The sequence below is a fragment of the Panthera tigris genome, chromosome A3, assembly GCF_018350195.1.
Source record: "Panthera tigris isolate Pti1 chromosome A3, P.tigris_Pti1_mat1.1, whole genome shotgun sequence".
In the NCBI taxonomy this organism is placed as follows: domain Eukaryota; kingdom Metazoa; phylum Chordata; class Mammalia; order Carnivora; family Felidae; genus Panthera; species Panthera tigris.
In genome coordinates this window covers 124,541,267-124,556,285 of record NC_056662.1, presented here as the reverse complement: position 1 = coordinate 124,556,285, position 15,019 = coordinate 124,541,267, and the positions used below count along the sequence as shown (strand labels likewise).

Genomic DNA, 15,019 nt, shown 5'->3' with positions numbered 1-15,019 from the left:
TGGTCACAGAAGCCAAAAAGTACAAATACAGTAAGGATTCAATGTACCACTACTTGCCTGCAGATCAAGGGGGCCTTGCTTGCATGTCAAGGAAAACAGGTGGCCTCCAGCTGCTAAGAGCAGTCCTCAGCTAACAACCAGCAAATACAAGAGGACTTCAGCCCTATGACCTTGAGGAACTGAATTCTGCCAACAAAAATGAGCTTGGAACAAGTCTTCCGAGAGTCTTCAGAGAACTTAGCCCAGCTGATACTTTGATTTTGGCCTTTTGACATGTGACCAGAGACCTTAACCATGCCATGCCAGACTTCTGACCTATGGAACTGTGAGCTAATACATGGGTATTATTTTATTTATTCACTTTTTAAATGTTTATTTATTTATTTTGAGAGAGAGAGCACACGTGCACAGAGTGGGAAAGGGGCAGAGAAGAGAGGGAGAGAGAGAATCCCAAGCAGGCTCCAGGCCATCAGCGCAGAGCCTGACTCGGGACTTGATCTCAGAACTGTGGGATCATGACCTGAGCCAAAATCAAGAGTCTTATGCTTAACCTACATGCCCATGGGTATTATTTTAAATTGCTGAGTTTGTGGTAATTTGTTACACATCAATAGAAAACTAGTGCAAATATATTCACACAAAGTATTTCAAGTATCTGATTGGTATTTTCACTAAAAGTACAAGAAAACTGGCAAATGTTTATGATATAGTATTTGAATTTTTTTCTAAAGGAATCAAGGGGCACCTGGGTGGCTTAGTTGGTAAGCATCTGACTTAAGTTCAGGTCATGATCTCATGGTTTGTGGGTTCGAGCCCTGCATTGGCTCTATGCTGACAGCTCAGAGCCTGGAGCCTGCTTCGGATTCTGTGTCTCCCTCTCTCTCTGCCCCTCCCCCACTTGTGCTCTATCTCTCTCTCTCAAAATTAAATAAACAGTTAAAAAAAATTTTAATATAAAATAAAGGAATCAAAACTAAATATACAATATAAGCACAATTTTAATTGATATGTATAGAAGGGGGATGCCTGGGTGGCTCAGTCGATTAAGTGTCCAACTCTTGATATCGATTCAGGTCATGATCTCCTGGTTAGTGAGATTGAGCCCCATGTTGGGCTCTGTGCTGACAGTACAGAGCCTACTTGGGATTCTCTCTCCCTCTCTCTCTGCCCCTCCTGTGATCTCTCTCTCTCTCTCTCTCTTAAAATTAATAAATAAACTTAAAAAGCAAACAAACCAAAAAACACTGCATAAAAATACATCAAAATGGCATGAGAGGTTATATCTGGTGAAAGAACTAAGTATTTTAAATTTTTCCCTTCTATTTTTCTGATCCAATTTTTCCTAAATGAGGGTATATTATTTTAACAAGCAGAAATAAAATCAGCAATACTTCAACAACTGCCAAGAACAAAGCTTCTGGTTTTGAGAGGCTACTAAAGTATTTCAGCTAGTTTATCAATAAGATGGAAGAAAGAATCTTTATAGCATCTTTATACTAATATTTGAAATTAAGCTCTGTTGTGAAATAGTAACACACGAACACAGGCAAACACAATGAGACTGTTGTCTCTGACCGCTTCAGGGACAGTCCCCAATGTGACATTAATTCTGAAGCCTGTGCCTCCGCAGTCGCAGATGCTGTGAATGAACTTGGGGAATGCTGCAACATTAGCCTTCTCTGCTAATCCTGCTAATGCACTCACAATCTATTTGACAGGCTGCCCATCACATCCCCTCTGTCAGGGCGAGCAGCCTTCAGAGGTGGCTGTGACAAGCGGATTACAGAAAGGACGCCCAGGAGGACAGACTGGCCCTCCCTCCGCTGCACTCTGACTAGCTTTGTAGATAGGCCGCATACCACAAAGGCAATCAGACTCATCTTCAATACAGACCTCTTGGCACAGAGTACCATACCAGAGGGAGACGTTCACCAACCCAAGGGAATGAGTGTTTTCTGACAGTCACGCCATCCTCCAGCCTCATCATGGAGAAAGAAACAAGGCAATTGGAAGGAAAAATTCACAGGTTTCTGGATCATTCCTTAATAGCAGAGCCCCCTCCTCTGCAGAGACCCTGTGTGCTCTAAAAAACTAGTAAAAGTTCCGGCCTCTCGGGATGAGTCAGAACACAGCTCTGCCCCCTCCTTCCCCTCTGGTTACCAGGTTCCTCAGTGAGTGGTTGACACTCCATAAAACCTACATTTACAGCTTGGGCTTCATTAAATTAGCAGGATCATTTTATTTGCCTTCTAAATTTTCAGGGATTCCATTTTAAATGTTTCATTTAAATACAAGGCAAAATAGAAATAAAAGGCAGTCTTCACACTAGCAGATTATTCTTTGAAAAAGTAACATAGGATTTGTCCAGAGCAAAGTTCCTATTCCTTCTTCTGCAAAAGTCCCTTCCAGCCAGCCCCCATCACTCTGGAAGTGGACAGTTCTTTCTACCTCAGTTTACACACTTGGTTCTCAAATGATGAGAAGGAGACTTTTCCCAGAAACAGTTAACTTAGTTACCTCCTTTTGTCATGAAGTGTTCCTCACTCCTGTAATCAGGCCAAGGCTCTTCAGCTTCCCGCTCATCTGGGAATATGTCCTCGGGCTCAGGAGCCGCAAAAGGCATAGAGAGTACTGAGACAAGCAGAACCGGCTGGAGGCCTCAAGGAGCCTACCATCTAGAAGAGATGACCAATAGTGACCCAGTGTTAGAAGTGCTATGAGTGAGGTTTCTGTACAAGAGTGAGGTTCCATACAAGCACCTGGGAGAGACTGCCAGACCAGACTGTGGAGGCAAGGTACTCTCACCACCTTCTCCAGCTGTATTTTTTTTTAATTTTCTTTAATGTTTACTTTTAAGAGAGAAAGACTGAGAGTGATCTGGAGAGGGGCAAAGGGAGAGGGAGACACAGAATCCGAAGCGGGCTCCAGGCTCCGAGCTGTTAGCACAGACCTGGATGCGGGGCTGCAACTCACAAACCGTGAGATCGTGACCTGAGTTGAAGTCGGACGCTTAACCAACTGAGCCACCCAGGTGCCTCTTCTCCAGCTGTATTTAAGCCACACTGATCATTGGTGCTTCTACTGTGAGATAGACCTCTGAAGGTTAGCTGAAAGTCTTCACCAAGTCCCATCAGGACAGTGACCAGAAATCCCCCACTGAGGCCTCACCCTCCACTCTGCCATCAGTCCTTGACACGCCCAGCATAGGTGTTCCAACATTATTCAGGCTCACAAACTTGCAGTGAAATGAACAGAAATGCAGAGGAACATCACACACACCACCCTACCGTCTCCAACAAGCCACACCCTCTCCTGATGGAAAATAAGCACAATAGCTCTCATGCAGGCAAAGTTCAGCCACCGCTCCTGCTCCTCTTTCTCCCAGAAGGGGCTCCATCCTAAATGAGACCCTTGGCAGGTCGCTCTATGGAGCAGGAGCCAGGCTTCTTCCTTGTACCTGGAGGTGGAGGCTAGGACCCAGGCCTTCCTCATTCCTTGGCCTGTGCACAGCACCCCCTGGGAGGCCCAGAGCTTTCTCAGCCCACCCCTCTTCCCTACTCTCTCCATTCCCAGAGAGGTTAAAGCCTAGCACTCTTTGTCCTTCTGGGCAGGGCAATCAGAATTTTGGAGATCTCAGTGAATCTCAGCTGTATACAGGGAAGCAGTAAAGGGTCTTGTGAGTGCATGAATTTTGGGGTCTGAAGAACCTGGAATTGATTATGTTCTATGACATACTCTGTTACCTTGTGCAAATGTATTCTTTTGGCCTCCATCTCCTTATCTGAAAATATGAGAATAGTATCTGTGGATGTCAATCTCCCAGAACAGTGTTTGACATATGGTAAGGGCTCAATAAATGGTAGCTCTATAAAATATTTTCTCCTAGAATATCTCCTAGGTCTGCATCTAAATATCAGCTCTCACTAACGAAGGAGGAAGGAAGGGATCTCATGAGAAAATGAGGGATTCCAGACCCCTGGGGAGCAGTCCAAGGTTTGTTTTCAAAGGGAGGTAGACTCTCATAGATGTCTCTGAAATCATCCTGCCAACAGAAGTACGTTCAATTAAAGCAATTTCTGTTCATCACTTAGAGGCATGCCCCCCAGGCCAGACAGGGGAAGTGTGCACCAAGGATCACTCCAGACATTAAGCCCACTGTGCCCCCAACTTTCTGGCTGCATATACATGGGGATTTTCTGGGAACCTCAAAGGACCTGGAGCCAGCCAAGCAGGCTGAAGACAATCACCCATTGTAAAAACAATGAAACCAACAAGCTGGAAAAGTCAGAATGGATTTCACCTGGCCTCCTCAGGCTGCACTAACAGATCCCTACTCATGCTCCATGCCCTTCTGGCCCATGCCTACTGTACAGCTCAGAGTGATTTATATGACAGGGAAATAAGCCAATAGTAAACACACACAAAGAAAACTCTAAACATTGCTTTACCTTTTTTCTGCCAAAAATGTGCTTTGCAGCCAGTTGTAAAGTGACCTTAATATCCACAGATAAAGTTCATGTAATACCTAGCTTTGGCTCACTCCCTAATTTCGGATTCTGAAGATTACAAAGAGTAGATAAAATTTACAGGGATTCTTTTTTAGTTTCTTGCCACATCTGAAAACCTGTTCAAAGATAGGAGAGATCCTGTGGGCTGCTGGTCTCCTACAGATGGGCCTTATGCAGAGATTCCCATTTTAACACAGCTGTATGCTTGGTGTGGTCTAACTACTATGAACACTTCACTCTGAAATTTGAAGTGAGTTTTCCTTGTTTCTCTAGAGATAACTATTTATTATTCAAATCTTTGTGTTCATTTTTTTCAAAATGTGTGTTTTTGTAATTGTTCTTGCTTTCGAGGGCAGTTGGTTTACTTTTATTGTGCTTCTGGGGCAAGTCAGAATATCCACATGCTTCTTCATATTTCATAAATGTGAAGCTGATTTTCTAATTACAGCTATTTTGATCTGTATATGTCTGGTACACAGTTCTGTAACCCATATTTAAAGCTTCTACCTGAATCTGCATGGGCGACGTAACTAGCTGTCTGGCAACTAAAGAAGAATCAGAGTATCCAGGAGAGAAAAATAAATTTGATTTCTCGCTCATAGCAAAAATGGGACATAGTCAACCCTGTCAATGAAGTCTGTAAACATTTTTATAGTTATCCCAAGCACTTTTCCCCCCAAGCACTGTTTAAATTCTCTTTGCTCAAAGACATTTTTGAAACACCAAAAGAAACTGAAAAGCTGGGAGGTACAGGTACTTTTTTTAAGGCTCCGTAGAAAGAAGTAGATAGTCTTTAGCAATGTTATCTATATTTATGGCACAAATGTAAATTTTCTCTAACCAAAACTGTACAAGTCAGAAAAGATAAGTACTTTTATCCTCATTGACAGGTAAGGAAATTGAGGCCCTCAGAGGTTACAGGATTTGACTAAGGCGACCCAACAAAGTTCAGCAATAAAATGTGTGCTGAGACACACATTTCCTGCTTCCCAGTTCCTTTCATCTGGGTTATCTATTTAAGTTGCCCTGACTTACTGAAGTAAACATTATGCTGTAACAACACACATTTCCCTCAGTTTGCATGATGTCTACACTTAGCCTGTGCTCGGGAACTAGTTACAGGTCTTAATAAATAATATTAACTGAAGAGAAGGTTTTGCTTTAATAATTATTTCTCAGGGTGCTTGGGTGGCTCAGTCAGTTAAGCATCCAACCTTGGCTCAGGTCATTATCTTGCAGTTTTTGAGTTCGAGCCCCATGTCGGGCTCTGTGCTGACAGCTCAGAGCCTGGAGCCTGCTTCAGATTTTGTGTCTCCACCTCTCTCTGCCCCTCCCATGCTCATGCTGTGTCTCTCTGTCTCTTGATAATAAGTAAAAGTTAAAAAAAACTAAACAAAATAATTATTTCTCTCCCTGGGGTACCTGGGTGGCTCAGTCCATTAAGCATCCGACTCTGGATTTTGGCTCAGGTCATAATCTCAAGGTTTGTGAGATCAAGCCCTGAATCAGGTTCTGCTCTGTCAGCACAAGTTCTTGGGATTCTCTCTCTCTCTCTCTCTCTCTCTCTGCCCCTCCCCTGCTTGTTCTTCCTCTCTCTCTCTCTCAAAATAAATAAACATTTAAAAATAATAATAATTATTATTCCTCTCCCTGACCAACTCAACACTAAGAAATATGTAAGGCACAATTATAGAAGAGAAGGGAAAAAATCCTATCCTGTTAGGAAATATTCTGACAATGAAGGAAACTAATCTAATATTTTAGGAAAATTTGGACAGATTCTTGAAATTCCATTGTCAAAAACTTAACAAAGCTTACAATTCTATGGACATATTTATATTAAAAATTACAACGTGAAAACCAGACATGAGAGTAGGGCAAAAAAGAAATCCATGCTCCCAGCCACTAGATACATTAGATTTTTTTTTGTTTTCATAAACAAAATAATAACAGACTCAATTTTACTGAGCCAAAATTCAAGAGGTTATAGCTAATCTAAAAATATTGATTGTTCTTTTTTTTTTTTTTGTATCCACAGGGACCCTACATACCAACATTTGAGAGTAGACAAAAGTTTTGTAACTTTACAATAAAATACCACCCCAGAGCATGTTATGTCAAAACCTAAAGTGAGAATTTTGTATTACAAAATTAAAAACACCACAATATATTAGAGTGGCAACCCCGGATCGGATCACCTTGGAACGATAAATGAAATGATCCCAGGAAATGGGAATTTGTGCAGAAATTTGTCACGTAGTGGATAGTTCCATAAGGCTAATACCAGTTCACTTTTGCAACAAGATATTCAGAAGGCCACAGATTACCAGTCAGGAAAGACTGGGTGAGAAGTCTGGACTTCTGTCTGCCTGCATGCAAAGGGAAGCTCCTCCACGTCCCATCCAGGTGTGTCTGAGAAGACTGAGTGGGCAGCCAAACTTGCACCACCACCCAGATGTAAAAAGCTTTCTGTGTACCCCCAGAAGAAACTATGTGGGAACAACAAAAAGGACCTCTCCCCTCCTAGCGTAAATGCCAGTGGGGAGCCTGAAATCTCACCTCTACCAAGTTGCAATACAGCAACCCCTCCTCCTAAGGTGGTAAGAGAGGCCAAGTGGGTGTCCTGGACATTCATCCCCACATGGTAGTAACAAAGTGACACCCCTTCCCTACCAGTATGGCAAGTCAGAGGAAACTTACCAAAACAGATTTCAATAAGAGTTTCACAACATAATACCAAAAATTTCAAGGGTATGATCAGAAATTACACGTCAGACCAAGAACCAGGAAAATCTCAACCTGAAAGAGAAAAGATAATCAACACACATCAACATCAAGATCACACAGATGTTGAAATTATCAACGAGAATTTTAAAGCAGCCATCATAAAAATACTTCAATGAGCAGTTACGAACCCTTGCAACAACTTAAAAAGTCTCAGGAAAGAAACAGAATATATATTTTTAAAAACCATTTGTAAATTTTATGGGTGGCTCAGTGGGTTAAGAATCCAACTCTTGATTTTGGCTCAGGTCATGATATCACGGTTTATGAGACTGAGCCCTTGTGGGGCTCTGCACTGACAGCAAGGAGCCTGCTTAGGATTCTCTCTCTCCCTCTCTCTGCCCCCCACCCCACTGGTTCATTCTCATTTCCCTCTCTCTTTCTCTCTCACTCTCTCTCTCTCAAAAATAAACTTTAAAAAACCCATATGTAAATTTTAGAATTAAAAAAAAATCATTGGAATTTTTTAAACCCTCAATATCAGAATGGAGGGGACCCAGGAAAGAATCACTGAACTGGAAGACAGAACAGTAGAATTGACCCAAATTCACCAACAGACAGAAAACAGAGTGAAAAATGTGAAGAGAACCTCAAAAACCTGGGGAACTATAACATTTGTCATTGCAGTCTACGAAATAGAGAAAAAGAGTAGAGATGAAAAAAGTATTTGGAGAAGTTACAGCTGAACATTTTTCAAATATGGAAAAGAAATAATGGCTGAAAACCTTTTCAAACATGGAAAAAGATACAAACCTATAGAATTAAAAATCTGAGAAAACCCCAAAATGGATAAACCCAAAGAAATCCATGCCAAGAACCATCATAATCAATTTCTGAAAATTAAAAACTTTAAAAAAACTAAAAAACTTTAAGACCTAAAAAAAACTATAAGACCTATAGACCTATAGGTCCTATAGGTCCTTAAGACCTATAAAAAACTAAAAAACTTAAGAAAGTACCTTGGAAGCAGCAAGAGAGAAATGACACCTTACATGCAAAGGAAAAACAATTCAAATGACAACAGATTTCTCATCAGAAACCATGAAAGCCAGAAGGAAGCAGCACATTTTTCAAGTGCTGAAAAGAAAGGACTGTTAACCCAGAATTCTGTACCTGGTGAAATTATCCTTCAGAAATGAAGGAGAAATAAAGACATTCTCAGATGAAGGAAAATTAATAGAATTTTTCACCACCAGCCCTACCTTAAAATAATGGCTAAAAAAGTTCTCCAAAAAGAAAAGAAATGGTAAAAGATGGAAACCAAAAATATAAGAAGAAAAAAAAATTGAAAAAGCACAGACACAGCTAAATACAACAGACTTTCCCTCTTGAGTTGTCTAAATTGTTTGATGGTCAAAGCAAAAAGTAATGCATTGTCTAACTTGGATCTCAATGCACGTAAAGGCAATATTTATGACTATCATGTCATACACAGGGAGGAGGACAAAGGGGCTTACAAATTGGTATCTTAGTTCAAGCTGCTATAACAGAATACCACAGACTCACTGACTTAAAGGACAGGCATTTCTTTCTCTGTGAGTCCAAGACCAAGGTGCCAAGAGATCTAGTGTCTGGTGAAGGTCATCTTCCTGGTTTATAGATGGCCAGCTTCTTGCTGTGTCCCCACATGGTGTGAAGCAGAGAGAGAGGAAGCAAGTTTCCTCAAGACGCTTCTTATAAGGACACTAATACCATTCATGATAGCTCCACCTTCAAGACCTAATTAATTACCTCCCCAAAGCCCCATTTCCTAATGCCATCACATTGGGGATTAGGATTTCACCACAGGGATTTTGGGGGGTTACATTCAGTCCACAAGAGGAGTTAAGGTTTCACTCAAACTGCTAAAACATTGATATCAGTAGGTATCAATGTGGTAATTATACAGTTCTGTATCTTCATTATGGTGGTAGTTATAAGAATCTACCTATTCCTATTTTTGTGGGAAAATAGCATAAAACTAAATGCAAACATTGTACCAATATCAATTTTCTGGTTATGATATTGTATTACCATCATGCAAGGTGTAACTGTGGAAGAAAATGGTGAAGGACACATGGACCTTCTCTGTACTATCATTGCAATTTCCTATAAATCTGTAAGTAATTCAAATTAAAAAGTTAAAAAAAAAAAATAGAACTCAGAGTGCCTGGGTGGATCAGTCAGTTAAGCATCCAAGTCTTGATTTCAGCTCAGGTCATGATCTCACAGTTTGTGGGTTCAAGGCCCACATTGGGCTCTGTGCTGACAGTGCAGAGCCTGCTTGGGATTCTCTCTCTCCCTGTCTCTCTCTGCCTCTCCTCTCTCATGTGCGCTCTCTCTCTCTCTCTCTCTCTCTCTCAAAATAAATAAACCTAAAAATAAAATTTTTTTAATTTTTTTTTTAAAACTGAAAAAAAAACACAAAACCCAGAACTGTTCTAGGTTAAAAGAGGACAAGACATAAACACAATGTGAAAAACTTTGGATTTTGATTTTTAAAAATTCAAAAAATGGGGGGTGCCTGGGTCGCTAAGGAGGTTAAGAGCCTGACTCTTAATTTTGGCTCAGGATTTGATCTCACAGTTCATGGGATCAAGTCCCGAGTCAGTATCTGTGCTGACAGCACAGAGCCTGCTTGGGATTCTCTCAGTCCCCCTCTTTCTCTGCCCCTCCCCTGTTCTCACTCTCTTTCAAAATAATTAAATAACCTTAAAAAAATCAAAAGGTGGGAAAATTTGGGGAAACTATAATGTAGATGGGACATTTGATGACACCAGGCAAAATTATTATTGATAATAATGTTATGGTAAAAGAGTAACGCCCTTATTCCTAAAATATGTGTGCTGAATTATTTAAGGTTAACATATAATGAAGTCTGAAACTAACTTGCAAATGGTTCAGGGAGAAAGACAGCAAGAGAGAAATATAATAAAACATTATCAGCTGTTGACTCTATAAAGAAAGTATGAAAGTGTTCTCTGTCCATTCTTACAATTATTCTGTATGTTTATAAAATTTTCATTTTAAAAAAGTTGGAGGGGTGGAGTGGAAGGATATGTGATAAAGCATAGTAAAATGTTAACTGTGGAATTTAGGTGGTGGATAATTGAGTGTTCCCTATAAATTTCTATTGTGCCATAGGCCTGAAGTGTTTAAATTAATATATGGGGGGAGAGAAAGCTGAGGAAACATATCACAGCCCAGCGCCCTCCTCCAGCACTCCCTATACTCCCCGGCCCAGTTAAATACATACTTATGATAATTAAAATAAAACATCATTTGCCAGGGACAAAACCTTGCCTGGCTTCCTGCCTGGAGAAGCCCTAGCAATGCCTCCCACTTTTCCCATAGTGGTAAAACCCCAGCCAATGCCACAGTCCCCACAGCCACACTGAGGAGGCTCCCATGGGTCCTGCTAATTGTCAAGGAGAGACAAATCTGAATATGTTATATATATATATATATATATATATATATATATATATATATATATTAAAAAAACAACAACAACAACATTCTACCATTGTGGTGGGAGTTTTTAACACACTAAAGTACCCAAGTTAGGAATTAATAGACAAAGAAACTGAAAAATAAAAAGGAATATAGAAGATAAAAGATTTAGAAGTTACATCTATGGTGCCCAGATCTATGTAACGGTTAACAAGAACTCTTTGAGCCATGTCACCCACCTTAGAATGGGTCTGCTCAAATAGTTCAGCCTTGGCTGGTCTTCCTGATAACAACACCATAATAGAGACTGTTCTGGACAGCCGTAGCACCACACCTGCTCTGGTTCCTAGTTATATAAGCTTTGAGATATTAAGAATACTCTGAATTCTGAACAAAATGTTCAGCTCTTGACACAGGTTAATAAGAAGTGAACCAACCCCCCAAGTAAATCTCATTATTTAAAGCAAGGCCTAAATTCTCTGGAGGCTTGTTTTCCCTCTCTGGTTCTTTGAGAAGTGAAGAATCTAGCCATTCCTGCCCCATCTCCTGTAGCTTTCTTCCATGGCCCCTGTAAAGTTCCATCTACCTACAGTCTCCAGTGTTACCCACTCCTACCAGTGACAAAAAGCAACCCATCCCTGCCTTGTTATGACAAAACTCCTTATCTTATCCCACGAGCAAGAGTCCAATCAAACCAAACATTGAAAATAAATTATGCCTATACCTCCCCAGAGATGGCTGAACTGCTAAGAGCCATCTCCATGTTTAGAAATAAGAAACAAAACCTAGTCCATTCACCCATCCATCCCAGTTTTCTGAGCCCTTCTGTTTTCTGACAGCTGGGGCTAGAACTAGCACTGGCTAAGAAAAATGGCCAAGAGTGGTTGGTAGCAGAGGGCCAGGGCTCAGGTGACTGGGTAAAAGGAACATTCTTGAAGATATGTCCATGTAATAGCATTGTATAACTATCAGAGAAAGCAAAAATCCAAAGAATATTGTAGTTGGGTGTGTTTGTAAAGTCAGAGACCCCCTCCCACCTATTCAGTCACACCTACCATATATACAGCCCCCTGCCCTGCCCCACACCTCAGTCTGCCTCAAGTTGTCTCTTTCTTCCTACATATATGCCACAAAGGAATGGTAGGTAGGGCACTTACATTTTGTCACCCACCTTCCTCTCTCAACCAAATACAACAATAATCTGTGAACTGATTTATCCATCTCCATGCAGTTTAAAGAAGGCTTCATCCAAGTTTTCTAGAAGTTTCATGACCACCAGTCCAGGTGATATCCTTCCTCCATCCCTTTTCAGAATCTTTGGGTGATGAGAAAGTGAGGATGGGAAGATTCTCTTAGGAATAAGGCAGCTTGGGAGCTTCAGGATGCTGAGGGAATCATTTCGAATGCTTTGCATGGTGCTTCATAAATGTCAAAGTTGTTCTGCAACACATTAGGGCCCGGTTTTGGTTTGAGTAGTGAATAAATGATTGAGAAAAGATGTATGACTTTGACCTCTACACCAACTGAATGAGGTAGGTGGGAAGAGTATTATCCCCATTAAAGGAAGAAAGGCCAGGCTCAGAGAAATTCACGGACTTGGCCAAAGCTTGTAAGTGGCAGGAAAAGTTAACGACTGGGTCTTCAGGCCCCTTGCCTCAAAGGAAACACAGCTTCTAATTCTTCCTCTGACACTGACATGAGGCTTGCCCCCTTCCTCCTATCTCAGTCCATAGTGAATTTTTTCATCTGAAACATGAGCAAACTGGACCCAGCCATCAGTCTGGCTCTTGAAGTGGCCCTCTAGAAAGCCAGGCGGAATGGGTAGGGTGGGTGGCCAAGTCTGTGCCTCCAAGAGCTCCGCTGGTCTGGAAGCCAAGACCTCTGTCTCAAAGACCCAGCTTGAAAGGACTAAGGCCACACCGGATCTAGTGCAGGGCCTGGCCGCACCACCCCTGCCGGCTCCAATCCCAGGGACCTCCGTCGGACCATGGCAGTGCTGGATTCGGGGTGCCACAGGGACTCCAAGGGCCTCCAGCTCGCATGAACCCAGAGCTGCCCTCTTCGGCTTCAGCATCTCTAGTGCTCACAAACGCCCATAGCGGGAAGCGCCCGCTATGCCAGTAGTACCCCACGTTCGTTAAGCCTGAAAGCGGGACACGGAAGTCGGCAGCGACCGCCCGCCACCGCCCGCCACCGCCCGCCACCGCCCGCCACCGCCCGCCACAGCCGCGGGACCGTGAGCTCCAGCGCCTAATGTTCCGCGGGATGAGTTCACTCTGCGCCTGCGCGCAGAGCGTGCGCAGTGATGGAGGCGGGGGGTAGGACCGGGTAACGTGGGCGGGGCGGATATCTCGCAGCAGCTGGTGCACTGGAAAGCTACCAGCGGAGAGGTTTATCCGAAGCCACCAGATTCCAGAGGGGGACGCTGCGGGGCGTTGGACCCCAGACCAACGCTTGGGGTCTGTGGATCCTGTTGATGGAGATGAACGAATTCTCGGCGCGTTTCTGGAAGGGTTTGCAGGGCGGGGCCGAAAAATGTGGGAGCCGTAGTATCACAGCCCACATGTGACGTCATAACACTGCATAAATGAGATAGGTAGACCTGGCGGAGCCCGGGCGTATCTTGCCAGAGGCAAATGTGACGTTACAGCGCCTTAGTGCCTTGGAAGGTGGGATGGGATTCCTTTGAGCCAGCTCTCGAGACACCAAGATTCCAGGGGTGGGGTTGGGTATGTTATCACAGGTCCCACATTCTTGGAACTGAGGTTGTATCTAGGAGCCCTAGACCAGCCCACCGCATCTCTTCTTTCCCCCACAACCCTATGCTAGCCCTGACTCCCGCGGCCAAGAGGTCTGAGGAAAAAACGGGCCATTGTACGCCCCAGACCCCTGGCTACATTTCAGAAGAAGGGGGTGGAACCTGAACCTCTTCTTGGGAAGAAACCCCTGCGAGCTTTTCTTTCTCCACGGTGTACCGATCTCCTCCCAGAGCACCTGGAAGCTCCAGGCTGCCTTAAGGGTTTCTCGCGCCTTCTACCTGTTCAGCAAAGAGATCCAGCCGAGTAGCCCCGCTCCCTTGCCCCTCAGAGAAACAGATGGCCTAGCAGCTTAGGGAAGGACTCCCGCTGAACTCTCCTCTCGCCTCCTTCACTCCCGAAAGCTGGGCACCTGAGACCACAAAAGCTTAATGTCTGAAGACTGGGGTCGGATAAGGATGGGATCTTCTAGGCGTGTAGCGGGAATGGGGGAGTGTCCCCTTTGCAGAGTGGGTAGGCAATAAAACCCACCCAAGCATTTCCGGCATTCTCATTGCCTTTTCTTGCGTCCCACAGAGTAGGAGCTGGAAACTGTCCCCCAACCACGTTGCTAGGAAAGGTGGCCTGTGTGATGTCTTGTGGCCAGAATCCCCAGATTGCCCTCCCACTTGCCCTTCCATTTGCTGTGCTGTTACTACATAGCGTATGAACAATCACTGTCACAGTATAGACAGCGAGCTATGCTGAGAAGTGGCTTCTGGGTCCATCAGGATGATAGAACCATGGTAGAGCAAGGCAAGGCAATGGCATTGTGAGTGGTGAAGGTCTTTGGGCAGTACCCTGCCCCACTCCCAGCCCCCCTCTATAAACCCTGTGCTGGGAATCCATTCTTCTACACTTGATATTATCGAAAGTCAGTTGCAGGGTCTAGGATGGAAGGACGGGGATTCAGGTTACCAGAGGTGGCACGGGCCAGAATGGAAAAACTCGCCTGCGAACCTCCCCCATTTCACAGCTTTCAGGAGGTCTTTGGGGAGGGGCTAACTGCAGAAGCTCTTGTTGTTCTGGAGGAGTGGGAGGTGGCTAACTTGGGGTGGAGTGCGTTGGGCGGGGCGGAGCGGGGCGCAGCAGTAGTAAATCCTCAGGAAAGATGGGACCCCAGAAAGAGCAGAGGAACTGAACGAGGCGCTCCGTCAGATCCTCAGGGGTGCTCAAAGCTCTCTGTGACAGGTGTATGTACTCAGGCACTGTCGTCTTGGAACAACCACGTCTCCCGACCTCCTGGGGCTAATGACAGAAACGATGTGGGCCTGCCATGGACCCTCACGTAAGCCATGGCCAAGTGCAGACCATACTACCGACTGCACTGGCTGGGCTAAAGCCAAGTCCAAAACCCACTGATTAACTCTCTCTCCCTCTCTGCGCCCAGAGATCACAGTTCTCTGGGATCCAGATTCTGGCCTGTCCCGGGTCGCATCCTTATGAAGCTGCAGAAGAAGGGCTGTGATCTTGCCGGACTAGCGGAGATCCCTCAGTCCG

General features: G+C 43.8%; 1 long non-coding RNA gene across 2 annotated transcripts in view; it reads right to left on the bottom strand.

Annotated features, from left to right (window-relative positions):
* The window catches only part of LOC122237429, a 101,867-nt gene extending 88,981 nt beyond the window's left edge, over window positions 1-12,886 (bottom strand). For both annotated transcript variants that reach the window (XR_006215992.1, XR_006215991.1), the window contains exons 1-2: window positions 11,882-12,886; window positions 2,518-2,675 (exon numbers count right to left, since the gene is read on the bottom strand). This is a non-coding gene — a long non-coding RNA (uncharacterized LOC122237429). The remainder of the gene's footprint in view (window positions 1-2,517; window positions 2,676-11,881) is intronic.
* Window positions 12,887-15,019: the final 2,133 nt, after the last annotated feature.